At 40.3% G+C, this 21,648-nt stretch overlaps 1 protein-coding gene across 4 annotated transcripts in view; it reads right to left on the reverse strand.

The window, feature by feature from the left end:
* Positions 1–21,648, reverse strand: part of ankrd11 (ankyrin repeat domain 11) — a 373,174-nt gene that overhangs the window by 237,234 nt on the left and 114,292 nt on the right. The window lies entirely within an intron of this gene.

Below are 21,648 nucleotides of genomic sequence, written 5' to 3' on the forward strand. Positions count from 1 at the left end.
TTTCTGTGCGAGTGAAAATAATGTTTTACATCATTGTTTCTATTTCCGCAATGTCAACTAGTTCTGGATGAGCATTTACAAAGTGAAACATGCACACTCACAGAAACAAGCATAATTTTTCTTCACTTTATTCAGTCAGGCATAGACATGAAGCATTTTCAGGGATTTGTCCTATAGGACAAGTAGAATGAGCGAACCAGTTGTCCTATTACTATCCAGACTTGTCTCATGTTTGCGGATTTTGCAACGAGGCACAGCCAAAGTCGACTGAGTGCCAATGAGGAGAAAAACAATATTAGGATTTCCCTCTATATGTTCTTTAATTTATTCTTATTATTATTATTACACACACACACACACACACACACACACACACACACACACACACACACACACACACACACACACACACACACACACACACACACACACACACACACACAAGGTCTGTTAGAAAAGTATCTGACCTTTTTATTTTTTGCAGAAACCATATGGATTTGAATCAATCACGTGTGATTCAAATCCATATGGGGGCTGAGCATCCGTATGGTCAGCCCCCTCGTCGGATTTTCATTGTCAGGAAAGGGCGGAATGATTTGGGCTTTTTTTCCATCAGAATTTTTTCAGAAACTGTTAGAGACAAGCAGCTGGAAACCATTTGAAAAATATACCTGGCTTTCGGTGAAAATTTTATGGGCTTCACAGAGAATAAGGACTGTTATTCTTATAAGGACTGTTATAAGGACTGTAGGACCGCCATTTCCTGACAATGAAAATCCGACGAGGGGGCTGGACCACTCCTCCCACAAAGCGTGCTCACAGGCGAATGACGCAACCGACAGGCGTGGAAAAACTCACGCATGCGCACGAAGGTTCAAGTTTGGCTGACGTAAAAACATATGAATCAAATCCATATGGTTTTTGAAAAAAATAATAAGGTTGGATACTTTTCTAATAGACCTCGTATATTACAATAGCCAAGTGACGCACACACAGGGCTGAAACGATTAGTTGAGTAACTTGAATAATCTGATTACAAAAAATGTTCAAGGCAAATTCTGTGCCTCAAAGCTTTGTTTAACGTTGTAGTACATATGCCAGGCCTGTGTGTGGCACTGTAAAGTCCCCAGAAAAACAAAGAGAAGAAGACTAGAGCATGCATAAGCTGTGTAAGCGCTAATCAAATTAGCACAATAGCTACAGCTTTCCAATGTGGCAAATAAAGCATTTTAGGAGAAAAAAATGTTCCACGCTGATCATCTGAAATAGTTTACTTACTGTTGAGTAACTCAAAATCATTGTACGCAGTGTCACTATTTGGCAGCCATCTCATCCGTGAAATTTTACACAAATTCGTATAAAGTGTCAACTTTTACCATAAGCTGGTGGCATCTAAACTCAAATGAATGGACAGATCCTAATCGGGGACAGTGATTCAGCACAAATGTGGCATTGGTACGCTTCCAAAATTTGGCACTGGAATAATCCAATCACTAAGCGAACAAGTCGAACTACGAGCCGTCAACAGCTTTCATATTCGGGCGATACTTTAACTTTCCGTGTTGTGTGTGTGTGTATATATACACACACACAGCTGTGTCTGTTCGCACGTGTACATACATGTGAACATACACATCCACCCACACCCAGACACAGAACAGGAGAGCTGACAGGATGAGTCATTCTCCCCTTCCGCCATGATGGGAATTGACAGAAATCGATGACAGCGATGCTGCACTTTAAGAAATCACAGTTTAAATGTGCACTAATTCCAATATACTTATTGACTGGAAAGCAATAATTGCAATTTTAATCATTTATGAGTTATACATGGTTGCAAAGGAAAAGTAAACCAATCAAAGCTCAACCCAATCGGTCCTTTTCTCCAACAGAGAACAGATGGATGAAAAAACAAACAGATGGACAGATGTACAGACAGAAAAATAGAGAGGCTGGTAGAAAGACAGAGAGATGAACAGGCAGATGCTCTGGGTTGCTCAGGTAGACATCTGTAGACAAAATCCCTTTTCACACAGAAGAAGCAACACTACTGTTCCATCCATCAGTGAAAAGGCCACACCTTCATAAAGCTGTATTCACAGGTTGGTGATGTGCCAGAGAATAAACTGGATGTTCTACTTGTTTCAATAAGAGGATGATGGAAAATTCCACCAAGGCTGCCTATGAAGAGACACACCATGACAGTATGTGTGCCATCAAAGATCACAGTTTAGGGAATTTCTCTGCTTGCCACAGCTGCAAGAACTAACAAGATGTTAATTTCAGGCATGCCCGTGTCAGGCAAGTGGCACCAAGGATGTACCTGGCCTACTTTTTGTGTCATTTTTGAAAAACTACTTCAGAAGCCATTTACTGCATTCTGGCACTCTATATGCAACTTTTAATTGATAGTGATAGTGATATGCGATATCAAGTCACATCTGAGAGCATGAGCTGGTGCCTCGCTTCAACATATCCACAACCCACGCCTTAGGTCCTGGATGGCAACCACACAAGCCAGACATCTGGTCCATCCCCACATCTTGAAAACAGCCATCTATCTACTGCAGCCAGGTGAAACATGGCCATTCCCTGGCCTTCTCCAACCACTGGAGTCCTCAACACTCAGACACCACTGTGCTGATCATACATAGGTAAAGGGGCCACGTGGCCAAAATGTCAAAGCTGATGCTCCCTCACAATGCAAGTGATACTCCTCATTTTAGTCTCCTTAATTGACCACTCGTTTGACACAAAGTCCTATCAGGGGTACCCAAGGATCCTGCAAAGAGACATAGTACCAAAGACATTCAGGTTCCTGGTACACAGGAATCGTTTTATGAATAGCTAACGGAGCCGGCCAATAGAGTGAAACGTATGGGACAAAAATGCAGAGTAAATAGTTGGTACATATCATCACTCATACAATGGGACAAATAATGACTACCACATGACACGCAATCCACAAATCAAATATCTGATCTATTCACAGAAACATGACAAAAAGTACACTTAAACATGCTGGCACATCCATCAAACCTAGAGGGTTATGGAAATGACATTTATTCCCTTAAAACTTAAGCATTGAAGTACAAACAATACACCACTTGCTGCACCGGCAAGTGGTGCAGCAAGTGGTAAGAACCCAAGTAAACAACATGGTGCTGCAGTATAACAACTGCCAAGTCTGAGCATTTTTAAACTGCCTGATGGGCTGCAGGGTTTGCATTAGAATTTTTGACCACTGAGTCCTGAGACACTAATGTATTGAAAATGTGAGTCCTAAGGCCCAGCACTGAGTTCCTGCACCTCCTGTTCCTGCACGAGTGCCAAATTCAGAACATAGAGCTGCTGATTTCAGGATTCTTCTGCTAATTTCAGGAGCTTCCACAGTGTGCTAAGAAAGGTGGTAAATGATGCCATGAAAGGAAAGTGTCTGAGATTATGTACAGTTATATTTGAAAAAGGCAACATAAACAAAAGTAAATCTACGACACTGCAGGTCTTCTGAAATGCACAACATGCAGACCGTTGCATCTAGTTAACGTTTTTGTATGTTTAGAATTGGCTGTAAATTTGTTACAACGAAGCAGAATAAAATAAAATAATTCAAGATTTGTAATGTTTTTTTATATCTATTGTAAGAGTCACAACTTAAGCCAATTTAATTTAAATATGATGCACACTTTATATTTCATTATTTTGTTATATTTCATGTAATTTGTTACATATTAGTCATAATGTTATCTTTAATCAGAGCTGCGTCAGGCACTTTAACACAGAGAGAATGTAAATGTAAACTCTATCAGATGTTTACTTGCATCAGGTGAATTTACTTCACAACACATTTAATTTTGACTAGTCGCGTGATGTGTAATGAATTAAATGCTATTGTCTTCTTAAACACGCAGTGATGACACACAAACGTGGTTCAATATGATTTTGCTTTTAGGTTCCTAGTCTGTAAGAAAAATCGAAGTTAAGAACTTTCTGGATAGAGGGGTGCAGGCTAGTGTCCACTCTAGCGGCTTTTACAGATCTATGCTCAAACACACAGTTGACTGACACCCACCCCATGCACGAACCCTGAATTGCACTATTTCTAACAATCAGACACTTTAAGTGGTGTTGATGTGATATTTTCTTGGGAAAAGATCATTTTTAGGAAACTTCATATTGTGCAAGTAGGGTAAGTGCACGGTACTTTGTGTTGGGAAGGTGTCGTAGCACGGACCCACAACAGGGGGCGCAAATGAACGGACAATGAATAAGCCAAAAAGGTAACAATTTAATGTTGTGATAATACACAACGAAACGTACAGTAATTTGCACAGTTAATGTAACTCCAGGTGACGTGTGGGCAGGCTCGAAGATAGGAGACCCCCGACGAGAGAGAAGCCGCGTCCCACACGGCTTCCACCACCAACGGTCTGAAGAACACCGGAGCCGCCAAGTCCCGAATCCCCAGGTGGCCTCTGTCTTTGGCTGTCGACCCTGGCACTGCTGGCAGAAAGCAGAAATATGATGAGTGAGTGTGAGTCCGCACACTCAGTAATTCTCAGTCCGAACACAGTTAGGAGGGAGCACCTCCACCTCCAAATCACACACACTCGTGCAGCTCCTGGTCAACCACTTATCTGAGATGGGGTGTGAGGCGAAGCCGTCGCTGTCACACCAAACGCCAATCCTCTAGATAAGGCAACACTCCAGGAAAACGGCTGCAATAGAAGTTCAAGTTATTACACACACAGTGTTAGCAGAGAAATTACCTTGGTAATGGTAGTCGATTTCTCGGCGGGGAGGTGGAGTTGCAGTCCGGCTTTTATGGTGGTGATGATGAATGAGTGACAGCTGGTGCAGAGGATGAGTGACAGCTGTCACTTCTTCTGGGTCTGGCGCCCTCTCGTGCTTGGAGCCCGCACTCCAAGCAGGGCGCCCTCTGGTGGTGGTGGGCCAGCAGTACCTCCTCTTCAGCGGCCCACACAACACTTTGGCTTTAATTGGTATTTCAATAAAAGGGTGCATGCCAACAATAAGAAAAAGCAGCCAGAAGGGTATCCGGTGTCATATCTGTGCCAAATCAACATGCAGATCCATGTCCGATCTGCTGTGGCAACCCCGAGTGGAAAAAAAGGAGGAGCCAAAAGGACTTTTTACCTAACTGACCAGGCTTGATCAGTATGGTCTAAAAATTTTTTTGTGGTAGAATTTTGAGAAGATGGATACTAACTGTATATATCACAATATATTCATTTGTTTTAAATCGCAATATAAAGGCTTCTGAAAGAGTAAAGCATTGCTACAACAACTGTATAGCAACTATCATGCAACAAAATGGAATGAATTCATATCAGACTATCATGCTCAAATTACTATACAGTAACAGAGTTGTCGTGCAAAAATATAGGGCTGAACCTGAATATTTGAGTCCTGGGATATTTGCTCATTAAGGCCGCAATCAGACTGGGGTTGACCATCCTGCCCCAAATCTGGCTCGAGTTGGACAGTTTTTTCCTGAATGTGAATGGTGCAAGTCGGTTTTAAGAAAGATTGTTTTCTATCCAGCTCAACCCACTTTCCAGATATGAGCAGGATGCACCAAGGTCTGAATGTGGCTTGAATCTGGCTAGCTTCAGGAACATTGTCAAACTTCCGCATTACGTTTGTACACCCACACCGTCCTACCCACTGTGGCAGCACTCAGTGCGGTTGCAACGGTGAGGAGAGCAACCAACCTTCTTTCTCTGCTGCTCCTTCCCGCCAAGAAAATCCACCAGGTGTGTTCCCTTCCATGCGTCTCTTACACACCCGCGCTCCCATGTCCAGATCACACACCCATGATAGCAAGTCCAGCTCTACATGCACACACACTCCCACACTCTCACTACCAGACACGTCTCTTTTGGCTTGAGACTGACTGAGTTTGGACACGTGTATACGATGAGCCAGATTTGACAAACAAGTCTGAAACCTATCAGGCTTGAAAGAGAGCTGGATTACCAACCCCAGTCTGAACAGAGCCTCAGAGTGTAGTCTGTTCTTAAATGTTCAAACTCAGATATGGACTTTTTAAAAATAAAAAAACAAACAAATACCTACTTTATGGACATGTTTTAATTTCTCTGTAAAAACACAGAAAATAGCTATCATCTCATCTTGGCTACCCGAAATCCCTGTCAATCACAGCAAGAATTTTTTGTTGTTGTTGTTGGGGTTTTTTTTTTTTTGTTTTGTTTTTTTTTTTAGTAGAAGCCGAAAGAAAAATAAAATTTTCTTTCACATGGTGGTCACAGACTGCAGGGAACTTAAAAAAAACAAACAAAAAAAAACATGCTGTCCTGGCATTTTCCAGACAATTTCAGGATAATTTGGTAGCTCAAGACAATGATTACAAAATCTGCTTAGCTTAGCATCACCAAATTCATGAAGGTGTACTTTATATACCATTAATATCACCTACTTCTATCACTGGCAGAAATGTACCACTTGTCACACAATGAGAATATATAGCACAAAATGAAAACATATAATGCAGCATACAATTAAAAGTCAGTATTTCACTAGGGTGCTTGCTGTATGCTGACCACAGCGGGGCACGACACAGTGTGTGGAGATTGTGTGTTTGTTTAGCTTGCAGCCGTGTGCAGTTATAGAACTACACAAGGCCCTGTCATGGTTTTCAACTCCAAATTCATTATGCAATCTTAAGAGGGAGAGAGAACGAAACAAGGAGACACACCAAAGATGGAACAAACAATGTAAAAGTTGATCTGGGGGGGGGGGGGGGGGAGGAAGGGGGGTGGAGACAGAAGAGATATTCTCAGACACTTCAAGCTACACTGCATTAACACAAGATCAATAAGCTAATAACTTTTAGTACACATAATGTGTTGGTTTCCCCAACAACCCTTCTAAATATAACCTTCCACAGCCAGAGCAAATGTTGAATAATGAAACACAGTAGACTCAGGATAAAGAAATATAACACTGAGCAAATTCAGCCAGCAAGTTCACACAAATCAAAAAGTCGTGTCCTTTTGTCCCTATCAAACTGAAGTGATCAGAATCATTTTTTGACTGATCGTATCAGATAAATTAAACCCGAGTCACTAAATTATTGTGTGTTCCATCTCACTTCCTTTCAAATGTGTGGTGCCAGCAGGATGAACAAGCAGTCAGCGCTGCAGCTGCTTTTCCACAGAGCCGCAGTGCACGTTTAAAAAATACATTAACACTCTCCTTTGCTTAAAATACGCAACAATACAGGGACTGTGGGCCACAGAGTCTGCACTAAGAAATGTCATGTTAACACAATAAGAGACACTAGCAAACAATCGGTACACATGATGAATTTAGATTTGTGACAAAAAATTGAATTTTCTTCGAGAACTGAGGAAACTTAAAGGATGAAACCCTGTCAAAGTGAAAAGATAAAGTTGTGGGATGAAAGTCATGTTTCAGCCAAAGGCCACAAAAAAGCAGGCTTCTAACAAAGTAAAGGCAAGGAAAAAATAACAGCCCATCTTGTGTGTGTCTGTTAAAATCATGGAGGATGACCATAACTATCTGGCACTGTAAGCCTGTGTCAGATTAAAACTCCTGTCCATAGAAATCCTCAAACCTCGACCATCTGAGTTCCCTCCAACTACCAAATACACTACAGAGCAGTTTATTCTTAAAAACCTGTCTCTCAGTGCTCCTCCCCATTGCCCCATTTTTCCTGCTCTGCTGTCCTGTACCTCCCCAACACACACAAACAGAGGCCATGGAGTCCACAGAAGAATAAAAGCCTCACATCTGTTTGTTCTGCCTGACCCCAATGCTATAATCAGCAGTTGGTGGAGAGTGGGGTAGAGTCAGCAGGGTGAAAAGGGGACTAAAGCTATTGTTCATGCGTAGCAATATGACATCACTACACTGGCCTACCTCGTCCAAAGCATCTTTGGATATTTTTGGCAGAGTGCTGCTCTGGATGTCATATGTGTGTCATATCTCTCTGTCAGATCGGTCTCAGCTTTCGGATATGGCTTGAACATGGCATGATGATGTGCATCCTTTGTTATGAAAATTTTGGGGAGTAATTTTCAAAACCTTTGTTTGCATTACGGGGTTGGCCCGCTCGGGAAATGCACTGCTTCTCAAAACGTGCTGGTGAATAAACTCAAGTGCACCCGCTCTTCTATGGTGTTTAGTGCACCAGTTTAATCAACTAATGTTATCTTAGCCTTAGCTGAACAATCAATGGATCTCTCGATTTACGCAGACTGATTGCAAATATAAGTAAATTAAGTTGTTTTATTTGTTTTTGTGAGTTTCTTTTTTTCTGTGGCATTTTGTAAATGCAGAAATGCACACCGTCATCAAAACGTACCCCTATGAACAAATCAAGCGCACTGCTCTTCTTCTACAGTGTTTAACGGCAGCCGCCTATTGTTGCACTGCTGCCACATTCTGCATCTGTCCGTTACAGCAGTACGAAATCCTCGATGAATCCAGTGTCTTTCAAGTATTTAAAAAGCCAACACTCCCCCTGCACATTTGGCCTCATGTCTAAAACTGTCTGCAGACCACCTGAACAAATTCATACTTATTACAATATTCCACCATACATACCCTTTACCTCAAAAAAGGAATCTAAACAGATTGAGCCTTCAAAACACTTTTAAAAATCATGCTGTTGCATTACTGTTTTTGCTTTTACCAAATGGCCAAAAAGCAAAAGGCACCAGTAGTGGTACTTTCACATTACTGGAATGGGGTTTAACTACCTACAGTGTGCTTGCTAAAACCCAAAATATATGAAAACACAATAGTTATCAATCAATCCACACATTTCAGAACAAATCTAAATGTCCCTGACTCGCATTATCAATAACTACTGTATTCACAGCCATATGTTTGTGCTTCAGGTACACCAACTGTGTTTATTCCTTCCTATATCTCTATATGTGTATATGTCTGACAATGTTGGATGAATGTCTTAAAATAACTGTAGTTGCATGTCTCTTTGTATCTCAGTGTCAACCTTGTCTTAACAAATGTAAACTTTGTCTGTTAAAGCTATGTAAGAATAAGTACACCTCTTTGTACATCACACCTTCAAACACAGCCTCATACGACCATCCATGAAAAATCAACTTAAGCTCCTAATTTTCTATAGGAATACAAACGTCCTATGAGCACTGCACTAGTAGGTATGAATAACAAATAGTTTTAGTTGCTAAAATAAATTTATACCCTCAAACAACCTGACTCGCAAATTTACACAAATCACATTGTCACAATACAAGAACACATCACCCATTCAAGCCCAATGAAGAAAATGGAAGAGAAAGCCTATTACATCCAGTGGGAAGAATTAAGATGGTACAGATGCACCATATTGTATCACTACTGACACATTCATAGAAATCACCCACCCACCCAATAACAACGGGCTATTCTGCAATATTATTGACTTAGATGTGAGATAGATGTGTTTACATATGTAATGCATGTTGGCAGCAGAACAAACAAGCATGACAATATGTGGCGATCAAAGCTCAGGCCAAGGCAGCAACCTATCTCTCCAGTGTTTCCTTTACAAAAGCTGCAAAACTGTTACCGCTGCTGACTCAGTGGGTTAGGCCCACATAACTGCCCTCTGGTGTCTATAAGCCCCACCAGGCCAGAAATATTTTGTTAATAATGCCGAGGAAAAATACAAGTAAATATTTGTGAATCTGGATGTTGATATGTTACTGGCAGTCACCTGAGTTTTTGTTTTAAAGACTTCACAGCCAGGTCATGTGTGTTCTTGTGAGCCGTGCATAGCTCCTTGAAAATGTGCATGTGTAATTCTATATACCAGCATAATGGTGAACTCTGAGATCACTGAAAAAATGGCAATGGTTTATTTCTGGTTACAATTTTCCTCTGCTCTTTGTATCACGCATGGCAGAGTGCCCCCTTCTTCCCAGATGCATGCGCACGCACGCACACGCACAAGTGAGCACACTCCCACCAGTAAACCCAGAATATGTTGTGTCAATCACCTGAAAAGTAGACAAAAAATATCTGTTTTTCAACGCTCCCAGGATGGTGAAGATGGCAACACTCAAGTAGTTCTCCTGCTCCAATTCCAAGTGCTGCACATCCAGTCCCTGACAAGCGGCAAAAGTCCAGTCACCACTGGATGACAGGTTTTGACTCAGTTTGGCTGTCAGATTGGTAATCAAGTTTTCAAAGAGATGATCAAGCAGTTCAACCCAGAATACCATGATAACTACCTACCAAGCCAATCAAACTTCACCACAATGATGAAAAAGAAATATGATACAACCTTTGAGAAGCTCTCGCTCTCTCTCCAGCTGCACGCTGGTGCGATAAGCTGCAATTTAATTATGATCCAGTGAGTCAACTAATCACTAAAATAATCGGTGACTAGTCAGTTATCAAAATAATTATTTGTGGCAGCCCTGACAGATAGATGAGATAGACAGACAGACAGATACAACTGTATAGCAGATAATGCTAAAGCGCTTTGAGCGTCTGATGCAGATGGAAACGCACAATATAAATGCAGTTCATTTACCAGTCCATTTAGATAAGAGGACCCTGAGCAGAATGCTGTATATTATGGACAATAATCATCACCCCTTGCATACCACATTCCACAAGCAGAGGAGCATGTTCAGTAACAGATTCTTGTGTCTGGCATGGGCTATACAACTGTACAACGCCACACAGAAATATGAGGGGGGAGTTTGACCTGTATGTCTGAGTACGTACTGCACACTGGTCACACTAATGCCCTTTTAGTGGTGCCCCACTCCCTACATACACCCACATTTTGGACTGGACTTTCCTACTAGCCATATTGCCACCCCCACACACCTGCACCCAATTAAGACATCAAACATTGTGCCTTTTTTCTATTTTTTGTATTACAATTGTTCTTATTTTTTATTGTGTGTGTGTGTGTGTGTGTGTGTGTGTGTGTGTGTGTGTGTGTGTGTGTGTGTGTGTGTGTGTGTGTGTGTGTGTGTGTGTGTGTGTGTGTGTGTGTGTGTGTGTGTGTGTGTGTGTGTATTCAGATCTTTTAGATCATTGCTATTTGTATTTCTATGGATGCCACGGAATACTTGAATTTCCTACGGGATGAATAAAGTACTATCTTATCTTACAGTATCCTCTAAGTACTATATTATCTTAAGAGAGAGAGAGAGAATGAAAAATGCTGGTTTGGCTCAGAGAGCATAAAGCTGAAAGGGAGAGAAGCAGGAAAGAAAAGTAGCAAGTACAGATTGAACCAAGAGTTCCAACTTGGAAACAAGAAACCATATGTCAATGCTCACCTCCTCCCTCAAGACTTCACAATTTCTATTAGTAAATGTTCTTTTTTTTCTGTTGTTCTTGTTTTGTTTTTCTTGATCAAAACAGCTGATTTTGTGGAGGTGTTTTTGAAAAATATACGAAGCCCATCTAAAAAAATTACTTGCTGGAGAAGTCGAGAAATTAGTCTTAATCATAACATTATGGCATTGCGCTAACAATTATGCAATTATGCAATTGTGCAGTAGATGTCATGCTATGGTCCTTTAATTCATGTAAACATGTGCATTGGAAGAGGTCATGGGTCAGAGAATAAAGTAGCGTGGGAAGGGTCAAGTCCAAGCAAATCCATCTGTTTCCTTATCTGTCCTCCTTGCTGGCTCTTGGCTGCAGTGCTGCTCCGATACACACTGCAGCCAAGCATAAACTATAACCATACGCTAATTTTAGCAGCACCATTTAAAAGTGCAATACTGACTGGCAGTCAGGAATGTCATAATCATTATTTTAAATTATTTACAGTCAGATTTGATATTTTAAAGACCTATGCACCAGTAAATTAAACATCTGATACCTAAAACACACCAGGGTCATTCCGTGTGAAATCAGATTTTCCAATATCTTCCTGGGTCACGGACTCGGATTTTCATGATTTTTACAAGTACCCACATATGTCTGATGAACACATGTAAAAATATTTCTGCTTAATTCCAAGTAGTTTCTTAGACATATTTTTTTTTTTAAAAAGGGTACCCACAATCCTATTTTTCACTCACAAATTAATTTTGAGCTTTGATTCGTTTTTAAAAGGCATTATCTCAGCTACAAATGCAGATATAAAGTTCAAATTTGGAATACACCCTATTTAGGCACCCCAGATAGAGTAGTAAATTTCAAAAATGGGATACAGAGCTAATTTTTCATTCTGTACCATCACAAAAATGGCAATCTGTCCATTCTCGCAAAACATTACAAAATTTCAAAGACGTGTACTAAACAAGGGACAATGTCAGGGCCCAAGTGACATCCACCTTGGTTCTCCCAGCCACCATAGTAAGTTTGGTGTCGACTGCTTAATTACTGTGGATGTGTATAGTGAACACGAACGCCTACATGCGGCCAGGTTTATATATATATATACACATACATATATATATATATATATACACATACATATATATATATATATATACACATACATATATATATATATATATACACATACATATATATATATATACACATACATACATACATACATACATATACACATACATACATACATACATACACACACACACACAGTAGTGTTCAGAATAATAGTAGTGCTATGTGACTAAAAAGATTAATCCAGGTTTTGAGTATATTTCTTATTGTTACATGGGAAACAAGGTACCAGTAGATTCACCAGATTCTCACAAATCCAACAAGACCAAGCATTCATGATATGCACACTCTTAAGGCTATGAAATTGGGCTATTAGTAAAAAAAAAAAGTAGAAAAGGCGGTGTTCACAATAATAGTATACTGTGGCATTCAGTCAGTGAGTTCGTCAATTTTGTGGAACAAACAGGTGTGAATCAGGTGTCCCCTATGTAAGGATGAAGCCAGCACCTGTTGAACATGCTTTTCTCTTTGAAAGCCTGAGGAAAATGGGATGTTGGAGACAAAGTTCAGAAGAACAGCATAGTTTGATTAAAAAGTTGATTGGAAAGGGGAAAACGTATATGCAGGTGCAAAAAGTTATAGGCTGTTCATCTACAATGATCTCCAATGCTTTAAAATTGACCAAAAAAAAAAAAAACAAGACGTGTGGAAGAAAACGGAAAACAACCATCAAAATGGATAGAAGAATAACCAGAATGCCAAAGGCACACCCATTGATCAGCTCCAGGATGATCAAAGACAGTCTGGAGTTAGCTGTAAGTGCTGTGACAGTTAAAAGACGCCTGTGTGACGCTAATTTATTTGCAAGAATCCCCAGCAAAGTCCCTCTGTTAAATAAAAGACGTGCAGAAGAGGTTACAATTTGCCAAAGAACACATCAACTGGCCTAAAGAGAAATGGAGGAATATTTTGTGGACCGATGAGAGTAAAATTGTTCTTTTTGGGTCCAAGGGCCGCAGACAGTTTGTGTGACGACCCCCAAACTCTGAATTCAAGCCACAGTTCACAGTCAAGACAGTGAAGCATGGTGGTGCAAGCATCATGATATGGGCATGTTTCTCCTACTATGGTGTTGGGCCTATATATCGCATACAACGTATCATGGATCAGTTTGGATATGTCAAAATACTTGAAGAGGTCATGTTGCCTTATGCTGAAGAGGACATGCCCTTGAAATGGGTGTTTCAACAAGACAATGACCCCAAGCACACTAGTAAATGAGCAAAATCTTGGTTCCAAACCAACAAAATTAATGCCTCGCAGATGTGAAGAAATCATGAAAAACTGTGGTTATACAACTAAATACTAGTTTAGTGATTCACAGGATTGCTAAAAAAGCAGTTTGAACATAATAGTTTTGAGTTTGTCGCGTCAACAGGAGATGCTACTATTATTGTGAACACCCCCTTTTCTACTTTTTTTAACTAATAGCCCAATTTCATAGCCTTAAGAGTGTGCATATCATGAATGCTTGGTCTTGTTGGATTTGTGAGAATATACTGAATCTACTGGTACCTTGTTTCCCATGTAACAATAACAAATATACTCAAAACCTGGATTAATCTTTTTAGTCACATAGCACTACTATTATTCTGAACACTACTGTTCACACATACACACACATATATATACACACATACACACAACCCCTGGCAAAAATTATGGAATCACCGGCCTCGGAGGATGTTCATTCAGTTCTTTAATTTTGTAGAAAAAAAGCACATCACAGACATGACACAAAACTAGAGTCATTTCAAATGGCAACTTTTTGGCTTTAAGAAACACTATAAGAAATCAGGAAAAAACATTGTGGCAGTCAGTAGCAGTTACTTTTTTAGACCAAACAGAGGGAAAAAAATATGGAATCACTCAATTCTGAGGAAAAACATTATGGAATCATGAAAAACAAAAGAACGCTCCAACACATCACTAGTATTTTGTTGCACCACCTCTGGCTTTTATAACAGCTTGCAGTCTCTGAGGCATGGACTTAATGAGTGACAAACAGTACTCTTCATCAATCTGGCTCCAACTTTCTCTGATTGCTGTTGCCAGATCAGCTTTGCAGGTTGGAGCCTTGTCATGGACCATTTTCTTCAACTTCCACCAAAGATTTTCAATTGGATTAAGATCAGGACTATTTGCAGGCCATGACATTGACCCTATGTGTCTTTTTGCAAGGAATGTTTTCACAGTTTTTGCTCTATGGCAAGATGCATTATCATCTTGAAAAATGATTTCATCATCCCCAAACATCCTTTCAATTGATGGGATAAGAAAAGTGTCCAAAATATCAACGTAAACTTGTGCATTTATTGATGATGTAATGACAGCCATCTCTCCAATGCCTTTACCTGTCATGCAGCCCCATATCATCAATGACTGTGGAAATTTACATGTTCTCTTCAGGCAGTCATCTTTATAAATCTCATTGGAACGGCACCAAACAAAAGTTCCAGCATCTTCACCTTGCCCAATGCAGATTCGAGATTCATCACTGAATATGACTTTCATCCAGTCATCCACAGTCCACGATTGCTTTTCCTTAGCCCATTGTAACCTTGTTTTTTTCTGTTTAGGTGTTAATGATGGCTTTCGTTTAGCTTTTCTGTATGTAAATCCCATTTCCTTTAGGTAATTTCTTACAGTTCGGTCACAGAGGTTGACTCCAGTTTCCTCCCATTCGTTCCTCATTTGTTTTGTTGTGCATTTTCAATTTTTGAGACATATTGCTTTAAGTTTTCTGTCTTGACGCTTTGATGTCTTTCTTGGTCTACCAGTATGTTTGCCTTTAACAACCTTCCCATGTTGTTTGTATTTGGTCCAGAGTTTAGACACAGCTGACTGTGAACAACCAACATCTTTTGCAACATTGTGTGATGATTTACCCTCTTTTAAGAGTTTGATAATCCTCTCCTTTGTTTCAACTGACATCTCTTGTGTTGGAGCCATGATTCCTGTCAGTCCACTTGGTGCAACAGCTCTCCAAGTTGTGATTACTCCTTTTTAGATGCAGACTAACGAGCAGATCTGATTTGATGCAGGTGTTAGTTTTGAGGATGAAAATTTTCAGGGTGATTCCATAATTTATTCCTCAGAATTGAGTGAGTCCATATTTTTTCCCTCTGCTTGTGTTGTGGGCTGGGGTGTTTGGCTGGCTTGGTTTTTGTTTTCTGTTTCTCCCACCAGGTGGTATGCATTCAGGACTGAGTGGCTGACCTCACCCTGAACACCTGAGGCTTGTTTTCACATGCAGGTCATCAGGAATCACAGCTGTGGTGTATTTTGTCTTAATCAGAGATTGCTGCATTTAAACCTTGAATGCACAGTGTGTGATGGCCAGAGACTCGACCTTGTGAGCAGACATGTGAGATCGACGTCAGGAGAACAATCTCCGCATCACGGACGCAGAGACCACTCCAGGTTTGACGCCACAGTCTGTGAAGGACTTTAGTTTTGTGTCATGTCTGTGATCTGCTTTTTTTCCTACAAAATTAAACAACTGAATGAACATCCTCCGAGGCCGGTGATTCCATAATTATTGCCAGGGGTTGTGTATATATATATACACACACACACACACACACACACACACACACACACACACACACACACACACACACACACACACACACACACACACACACACACACACACACACAGAGCTGTGTTAAACAATAGTGTTTAAAAAAGTGTGTGAAGCTCAAAATTATTAACATAGCTTTTATTCGCCATACACACAAATGCATTGAGAACACTGCACATTTTATTCCAAATCAAAACATGAAGAAAAATTTTACAAATTTGTTATTACTTTACAGAAAGTGAAGAAAATAGAGTATCAGGCTGTTAAAAAAAACTGTCTGCATTTTTTTGTTTCTGTGAAAAATGTGTCAAGGAGGTGGCCTTTATTTAAGAAGGAACTCAGCAAATGCTGTATATGCTGGTTGTAGTTCATTTCTCTCTGAAAATACCCTTCATCTCCAAAATCTTTGAAAAAATACTTGCCTCCCAACTCCACTCTCACCTATCCTACAATAACCTGTATGACCAGTTCCAGTCCGGTTTCCACCCACTCCATAGCACTGAAACAGCGCTCATTAAAATCATTAATGATCGCCTCATGGCAGCTGATTCTGGACTCCTCACCATCCTCATTCTCCTTGACCTGAGTGCAGCCTTTGATACCATCTGTCACTCCACTCTTCTCAATATGCTATCTTCCATTGGCATAACTCACACTCCATAAGAATTGGCATAACTCACACTCCAAAAGACTGGTCTTCATCCTACTTCTCTGGCTGCACTCAGTTCACCGAACTCAAGTCCTTTAAATCCACCCCTTCCTCTGTCACCTCAGGTGTGCCCCAGGGCTCTGTCCTGGGGCCCCTCCTCTTCATCATCTACCTCCTCTCCAATGGCAATATCTTATGCAAATTAAACATTAACTTCCACTGTTATGCTGATGACACCAAGCTCTACCTTATCACTAAATCCTTGTTCACTCTTCTGCCCACCTCCCTCACTCATTGCACCTCTGAAACAAAAAACTTGGTTCACCCTAAACTTTCTTAAATTAAACAGGAGCAAAACTGAGGTTCTCCTCATTGGCACAAAATCCACTTCATCCAAAACCAAAGCTTTTGTCTCACTACTGATAATTTGTGGTGGCCTCACCATCTCAGGTTAAGAGTCTGGTGTCATCTTTGACAGCACACTATCCTTTCAATCACATTACCAGGTCTGCCTACTTCCACCTACAAATCATCAATCGCATCTGCTCTCCCTTAACCCCCACACTGCTGCCATTCTTGTTCACAGTCTCATCACTTCCTGTCTGGATTATTGTAATTCTCAACTCTTCAGTCTCGTTCACAAATCCCTCCATAAACCTCAACTGGTGCTGAATTCAGCAGCCCACATCATAACTTGAATCCTCTCTATGTAACACATCACTCCTGTTCTCCAACAGCTCCACTGGCTTCCAGTTCAGTTTCGTATTCAATTCAAAATCCTCCTGTTAACATTCAAGGCCATTCACATCCTCATCCTCCCCCAGATCTGTCCGATCTCCTCCATGTTCCCACTCCCTCAGATCTTCTTCCTCCATACACCTGTCTGTCCCATCCGTCCATCTCACTACCATGGGAAGCAAAGCATTCAGCCGCTCTGGTCTCCGTGTTTGGAATTCATTACCATCCCAACTCAGAAACATCGATTCACACCCCCAATTTCAAATCACAACTCAGTGGAGATCATCTTCACGGGTAGATCATCTCGTCGGGACACCAAGACTATTCCAATAGAAAATTTGTAGGGTGCAATCAAAAATGCTGTTTCTGAGACAAAACCAAGAAATGCAGAAGAACAGTGGAATGTAGTCCAATCTTCCTGGGCTGGAATACCTGTTCACAGGTGCCAGGAGCTGGTTGACTCCATGCAACACAGATGTGAAACAGTTCTCAGAATCAGTGGTTATACAACTAAATATTAGTTCAGTGAGTCACAGGAAGGCTAAATCTTCAAGCATTTTTTTTTTCCAGTTATACAGTAAATTTGAGTTTGTAAAGAAAAAGGGCAGACAACATTTTTTATACAGCCTAATATTCCTTTTTCTTCACTTTCTGTAAAATAATAAATTTGATACATTTTTCTTAATGTTTTGATTTGGAATAGCATGGGCAGTGTTCCCATTGCATATGTGTGTGTGGAAATAAAAAGCATGAGATTTTGAGCTTTACTCACCTTTCAAAACACACTATTATTTTGAACACGTGTGTGTGTGTGTGTGTGTGTGTGTGTGTGTGTGTGTGTGTGTGTGTGTGTGTGTGTGTGTGTGTGTGTGTGTGTGTACATTCCATTGTTATTCCAGTTCACATGTAACATTACCACAGTCAGTTTAATGACTCAGGATCACATGATGTCCCCTATGTCTTATACATTGAAAAATGCTGCTAAAACTCTCATCTGAATGTCAGTCTTTTGGTGTATAGATGTCTACAATGCGCTTCCAATAATCCAACTGGCATTCTAATGCTCTAAGTCTTAATTTTTAAGACATGGAGTCTTAAAAATTAAGTCTGTGCTCAGCATACATCCAGTCCAATTACTTTCTCACACACAGACACACACACACATCTTCAAATGCTTTAGTCCAATCAAGGGTTGCAGGGAGCTGAAGCCTATCCTAGCAGTCATAGAGCGCGAGGCGGGGAACACCCAGGACAGGACGCCAGTCTGTCACAGGGCCACAGACAGACAAACGAACACATTCACACCCACTCGCAGACCTACAGACAATTTAAAGAACCCAATCCACCTAACCCCATGTCTTTGGATGTGGGAGGAAACCAGAGCACCCGGAGGAAACCCACGCAAACACGGGGAGAACACGCAGACTCCACACAGAAAGGCCATAGACGGGAATTGAACCCATGACCTTCTTGCTCTGAGGCAACAGTGCTAACCACTAGTCACCATGCTGTCCCCCAGTTACTTTCAGAGTCTTCAAATTCATTGGGAACATTCTTAGGACACACACACAGACCTTGGAGAAGTTCAAAGATGGCTAACCTTGACCTATTTTAAGAGTTTTTATTAAGAGGTTAAAAAGTCACATTCTGGTGATGTAAGGCAATGTAACACAGTGGTAAACATACCACTGTCCCAGCTTTTTTTGAAATGTGTTGCAGGCATCCATTTCAAAATGAGCAGATATTTGCACAAAAAGAAAAAAGTCTATGAGTTTGAACATTAAATATCTTGTCTTTGTGGTGTATTCAATTCAATAAGTTGAAGAGGATTTGCAAATCATTGTATTCTGTTTTTATTGACATTTCACATAATGTCCTAACTTCATTGGAATTGGGGTTGTATTTTATGCTATGAATCAAGCAAATCTTTTATTTATTTATTTATTTTTTGAGGGGCGGGGTGACAGCCAAGTATGCCGCGGTCCCACCAACTAATGAAGGATGAAGAAGGAGCCACGCACCCTGTTTTATTTTTTTGTTTTGTGAGCTATCGTGGCTGTATAGTGGCTCAGAGTGGTTCTTAGAGGCATTATCTTCAGTTAACGAGGCTCCTCTCTGAGCGTGGCGCTAATTTCAAGATGTTCAAAATTTAGCAACAACAGCGTAGCGCAGTTTGTGTTCGAGTTACTGCGACGGCTTAGAGGCATTTGCGTGGTGCTTACGAGTCTGCAAAAAGTCCATTATCCGTGCACCTGGCACCTTCGCAAGACCTGAAAGGCTATTTTTGGAACAGCTCTCCTCTTGCGCACACAATTCCACCTGCTGTGTGCGCTGGACTCTATATAAAATAGTTATTTTGTAGTGGATTAATCATTTTCTGCCAAACCTTGGATGCTGAAAACACCTCTTCTAGAATCAGAGGACTGTTTCATCTGGACGCTTTTTTTTTTCCTCTCTTTCCTGCTCCATGTGGGATGTATTCTGAACAGCTTAAGGTAATTATTTTTAATGTTTTTTATAGCTTGATAAAACAGTTCATTGCTGTAAAAGTATGTCTGTATGTTGATGTCTGCTGTATGTAAAAGTATGTTGATTTAATATCTTGTTAATGGATCACATGAGCTCTGCTGTGTGTGCGCACTGACGCAGTGACTCATCATCACGCTTCAAACGAGCATTTAGGCAGAACGCCAGCTCACAAAAGAGTGATATTTCAGTCAATACTGGACGAACACAAAGTAAAAATTTGGGTGACTGCGTGAAAGTGGATGTGTGTTTAAAGCCATGGAAGATAACTCCAGTGGAGCAGCTAAGAGCAGGAGCTGTGCAGCAACACAGGTGGAGAGCGCGCAAAAGACCGATTTTGAAGACATAACACAAAGTTAAAAGTTGTATCATAAGTTGTAAGCTGCGGAAGAAAAAGAAATATATATATATATATATATATATATATATATATATATATATATATATATATATGAGGTGCACTGATCAGGATTTTTTAGGCCGATCACGATCACTGAAATTTTGATCTGCCGATACCGATCAAGTACATATTTGGATCATACCCAAAATAAGAATATAGGTCTAATGTGTAGGACTATTTTTGCATTAAAACTTAATGATGAAAACAAAAAACATGCATTCAAATAAAGACACTAGAATAAACTGCCAACTTTTGTTGTTATTACACTGACTTTGTTCTACCAGCAAGCTTTTTTTTTTTTCCCAAGTTTCATGTTGCTCAGGTTACAGCCTACAGAGAATATGTTGAGAATGTAAAATACAGCCCTCATTCTATGGGGTTAAAATTGTCTCATTAATATTTGTAAATGCACACAGGGTGATCTACAAATAATCATTGATTTGCAAATGTGTTCAGATATCCACAAATGCAAATTTCATATTTGTAACTTGTAAATTGGTCTTTCCAAATAATGTTGTATTTGCAAATATAAAACTTAGTTTGTAAAAAAAAAAATTACATTTGTAAACCTGGAAATTGTATCTGTGAATTGAGTTTCAGCATTTGTGAATCACAAATTACATGCATTCATCGCTTTCCTCTGTGACGTAATTTTGAGACATTCTTTTGGCGAAATCCACAAACAAATCAATCAATTCAATCATTTTTTTTTTATTTCGAACTTAGTTGTCAATTCCAGTATCATGGCAGTTCACAATATAAGCAAATCAAATGAGCAAAGCTTCTTTGTACTCTCTGTACCTCTACACATATAAAAAATAAAATCAAAATGCCTACTGATTCACTAATACACACTCACGCACACTGGATATCCACTAGATGGCAGTGTGGTTCCATTCATTACACAGCAGTCTATTTAGATATCTCAGAGCCATATGACTCATTTTGACTTCTGGTATGAGCTGGACGGACATGGTGACTGCTCTCCTTGTCCGTCCAGCTCACATCAGAAGTCAAAATGAGTTTACGTCACGGAGGAAAGCGTGTCATGACGGGACCAAGCGCTCCCTGCACTACTGCCTGCACTGTTGTGATCGGTCCTTTTGATCGGCGCATTTTGCCGGTCACCGATCAAACCGATCAAGGCGTGATCAGCCGATAATGATCGGTGCCCGATCGTTCGGTGCACCTCTAATTTTTTTTTTTTTTTTTAAATAATCCACAGGTGTATATAATAAAACGGCCATCTCATTCTGTATGCAGAACGGC

Source organism: Thalassophryne amazonica, chromosome 2 (genome assembly GCF_902500255.1).
Source record: "Thalassophryne amazonica chromosome 2, fThaAma1.1, whole genome shotgun sequence".
Classification (NCBI taxonomy): Eukaryota; Metazoa; Chordata; class Actinopteri; order Batrachoidiformes; family Batrachoididae; genus Thalassophryne; species Thalassophryne amazonica.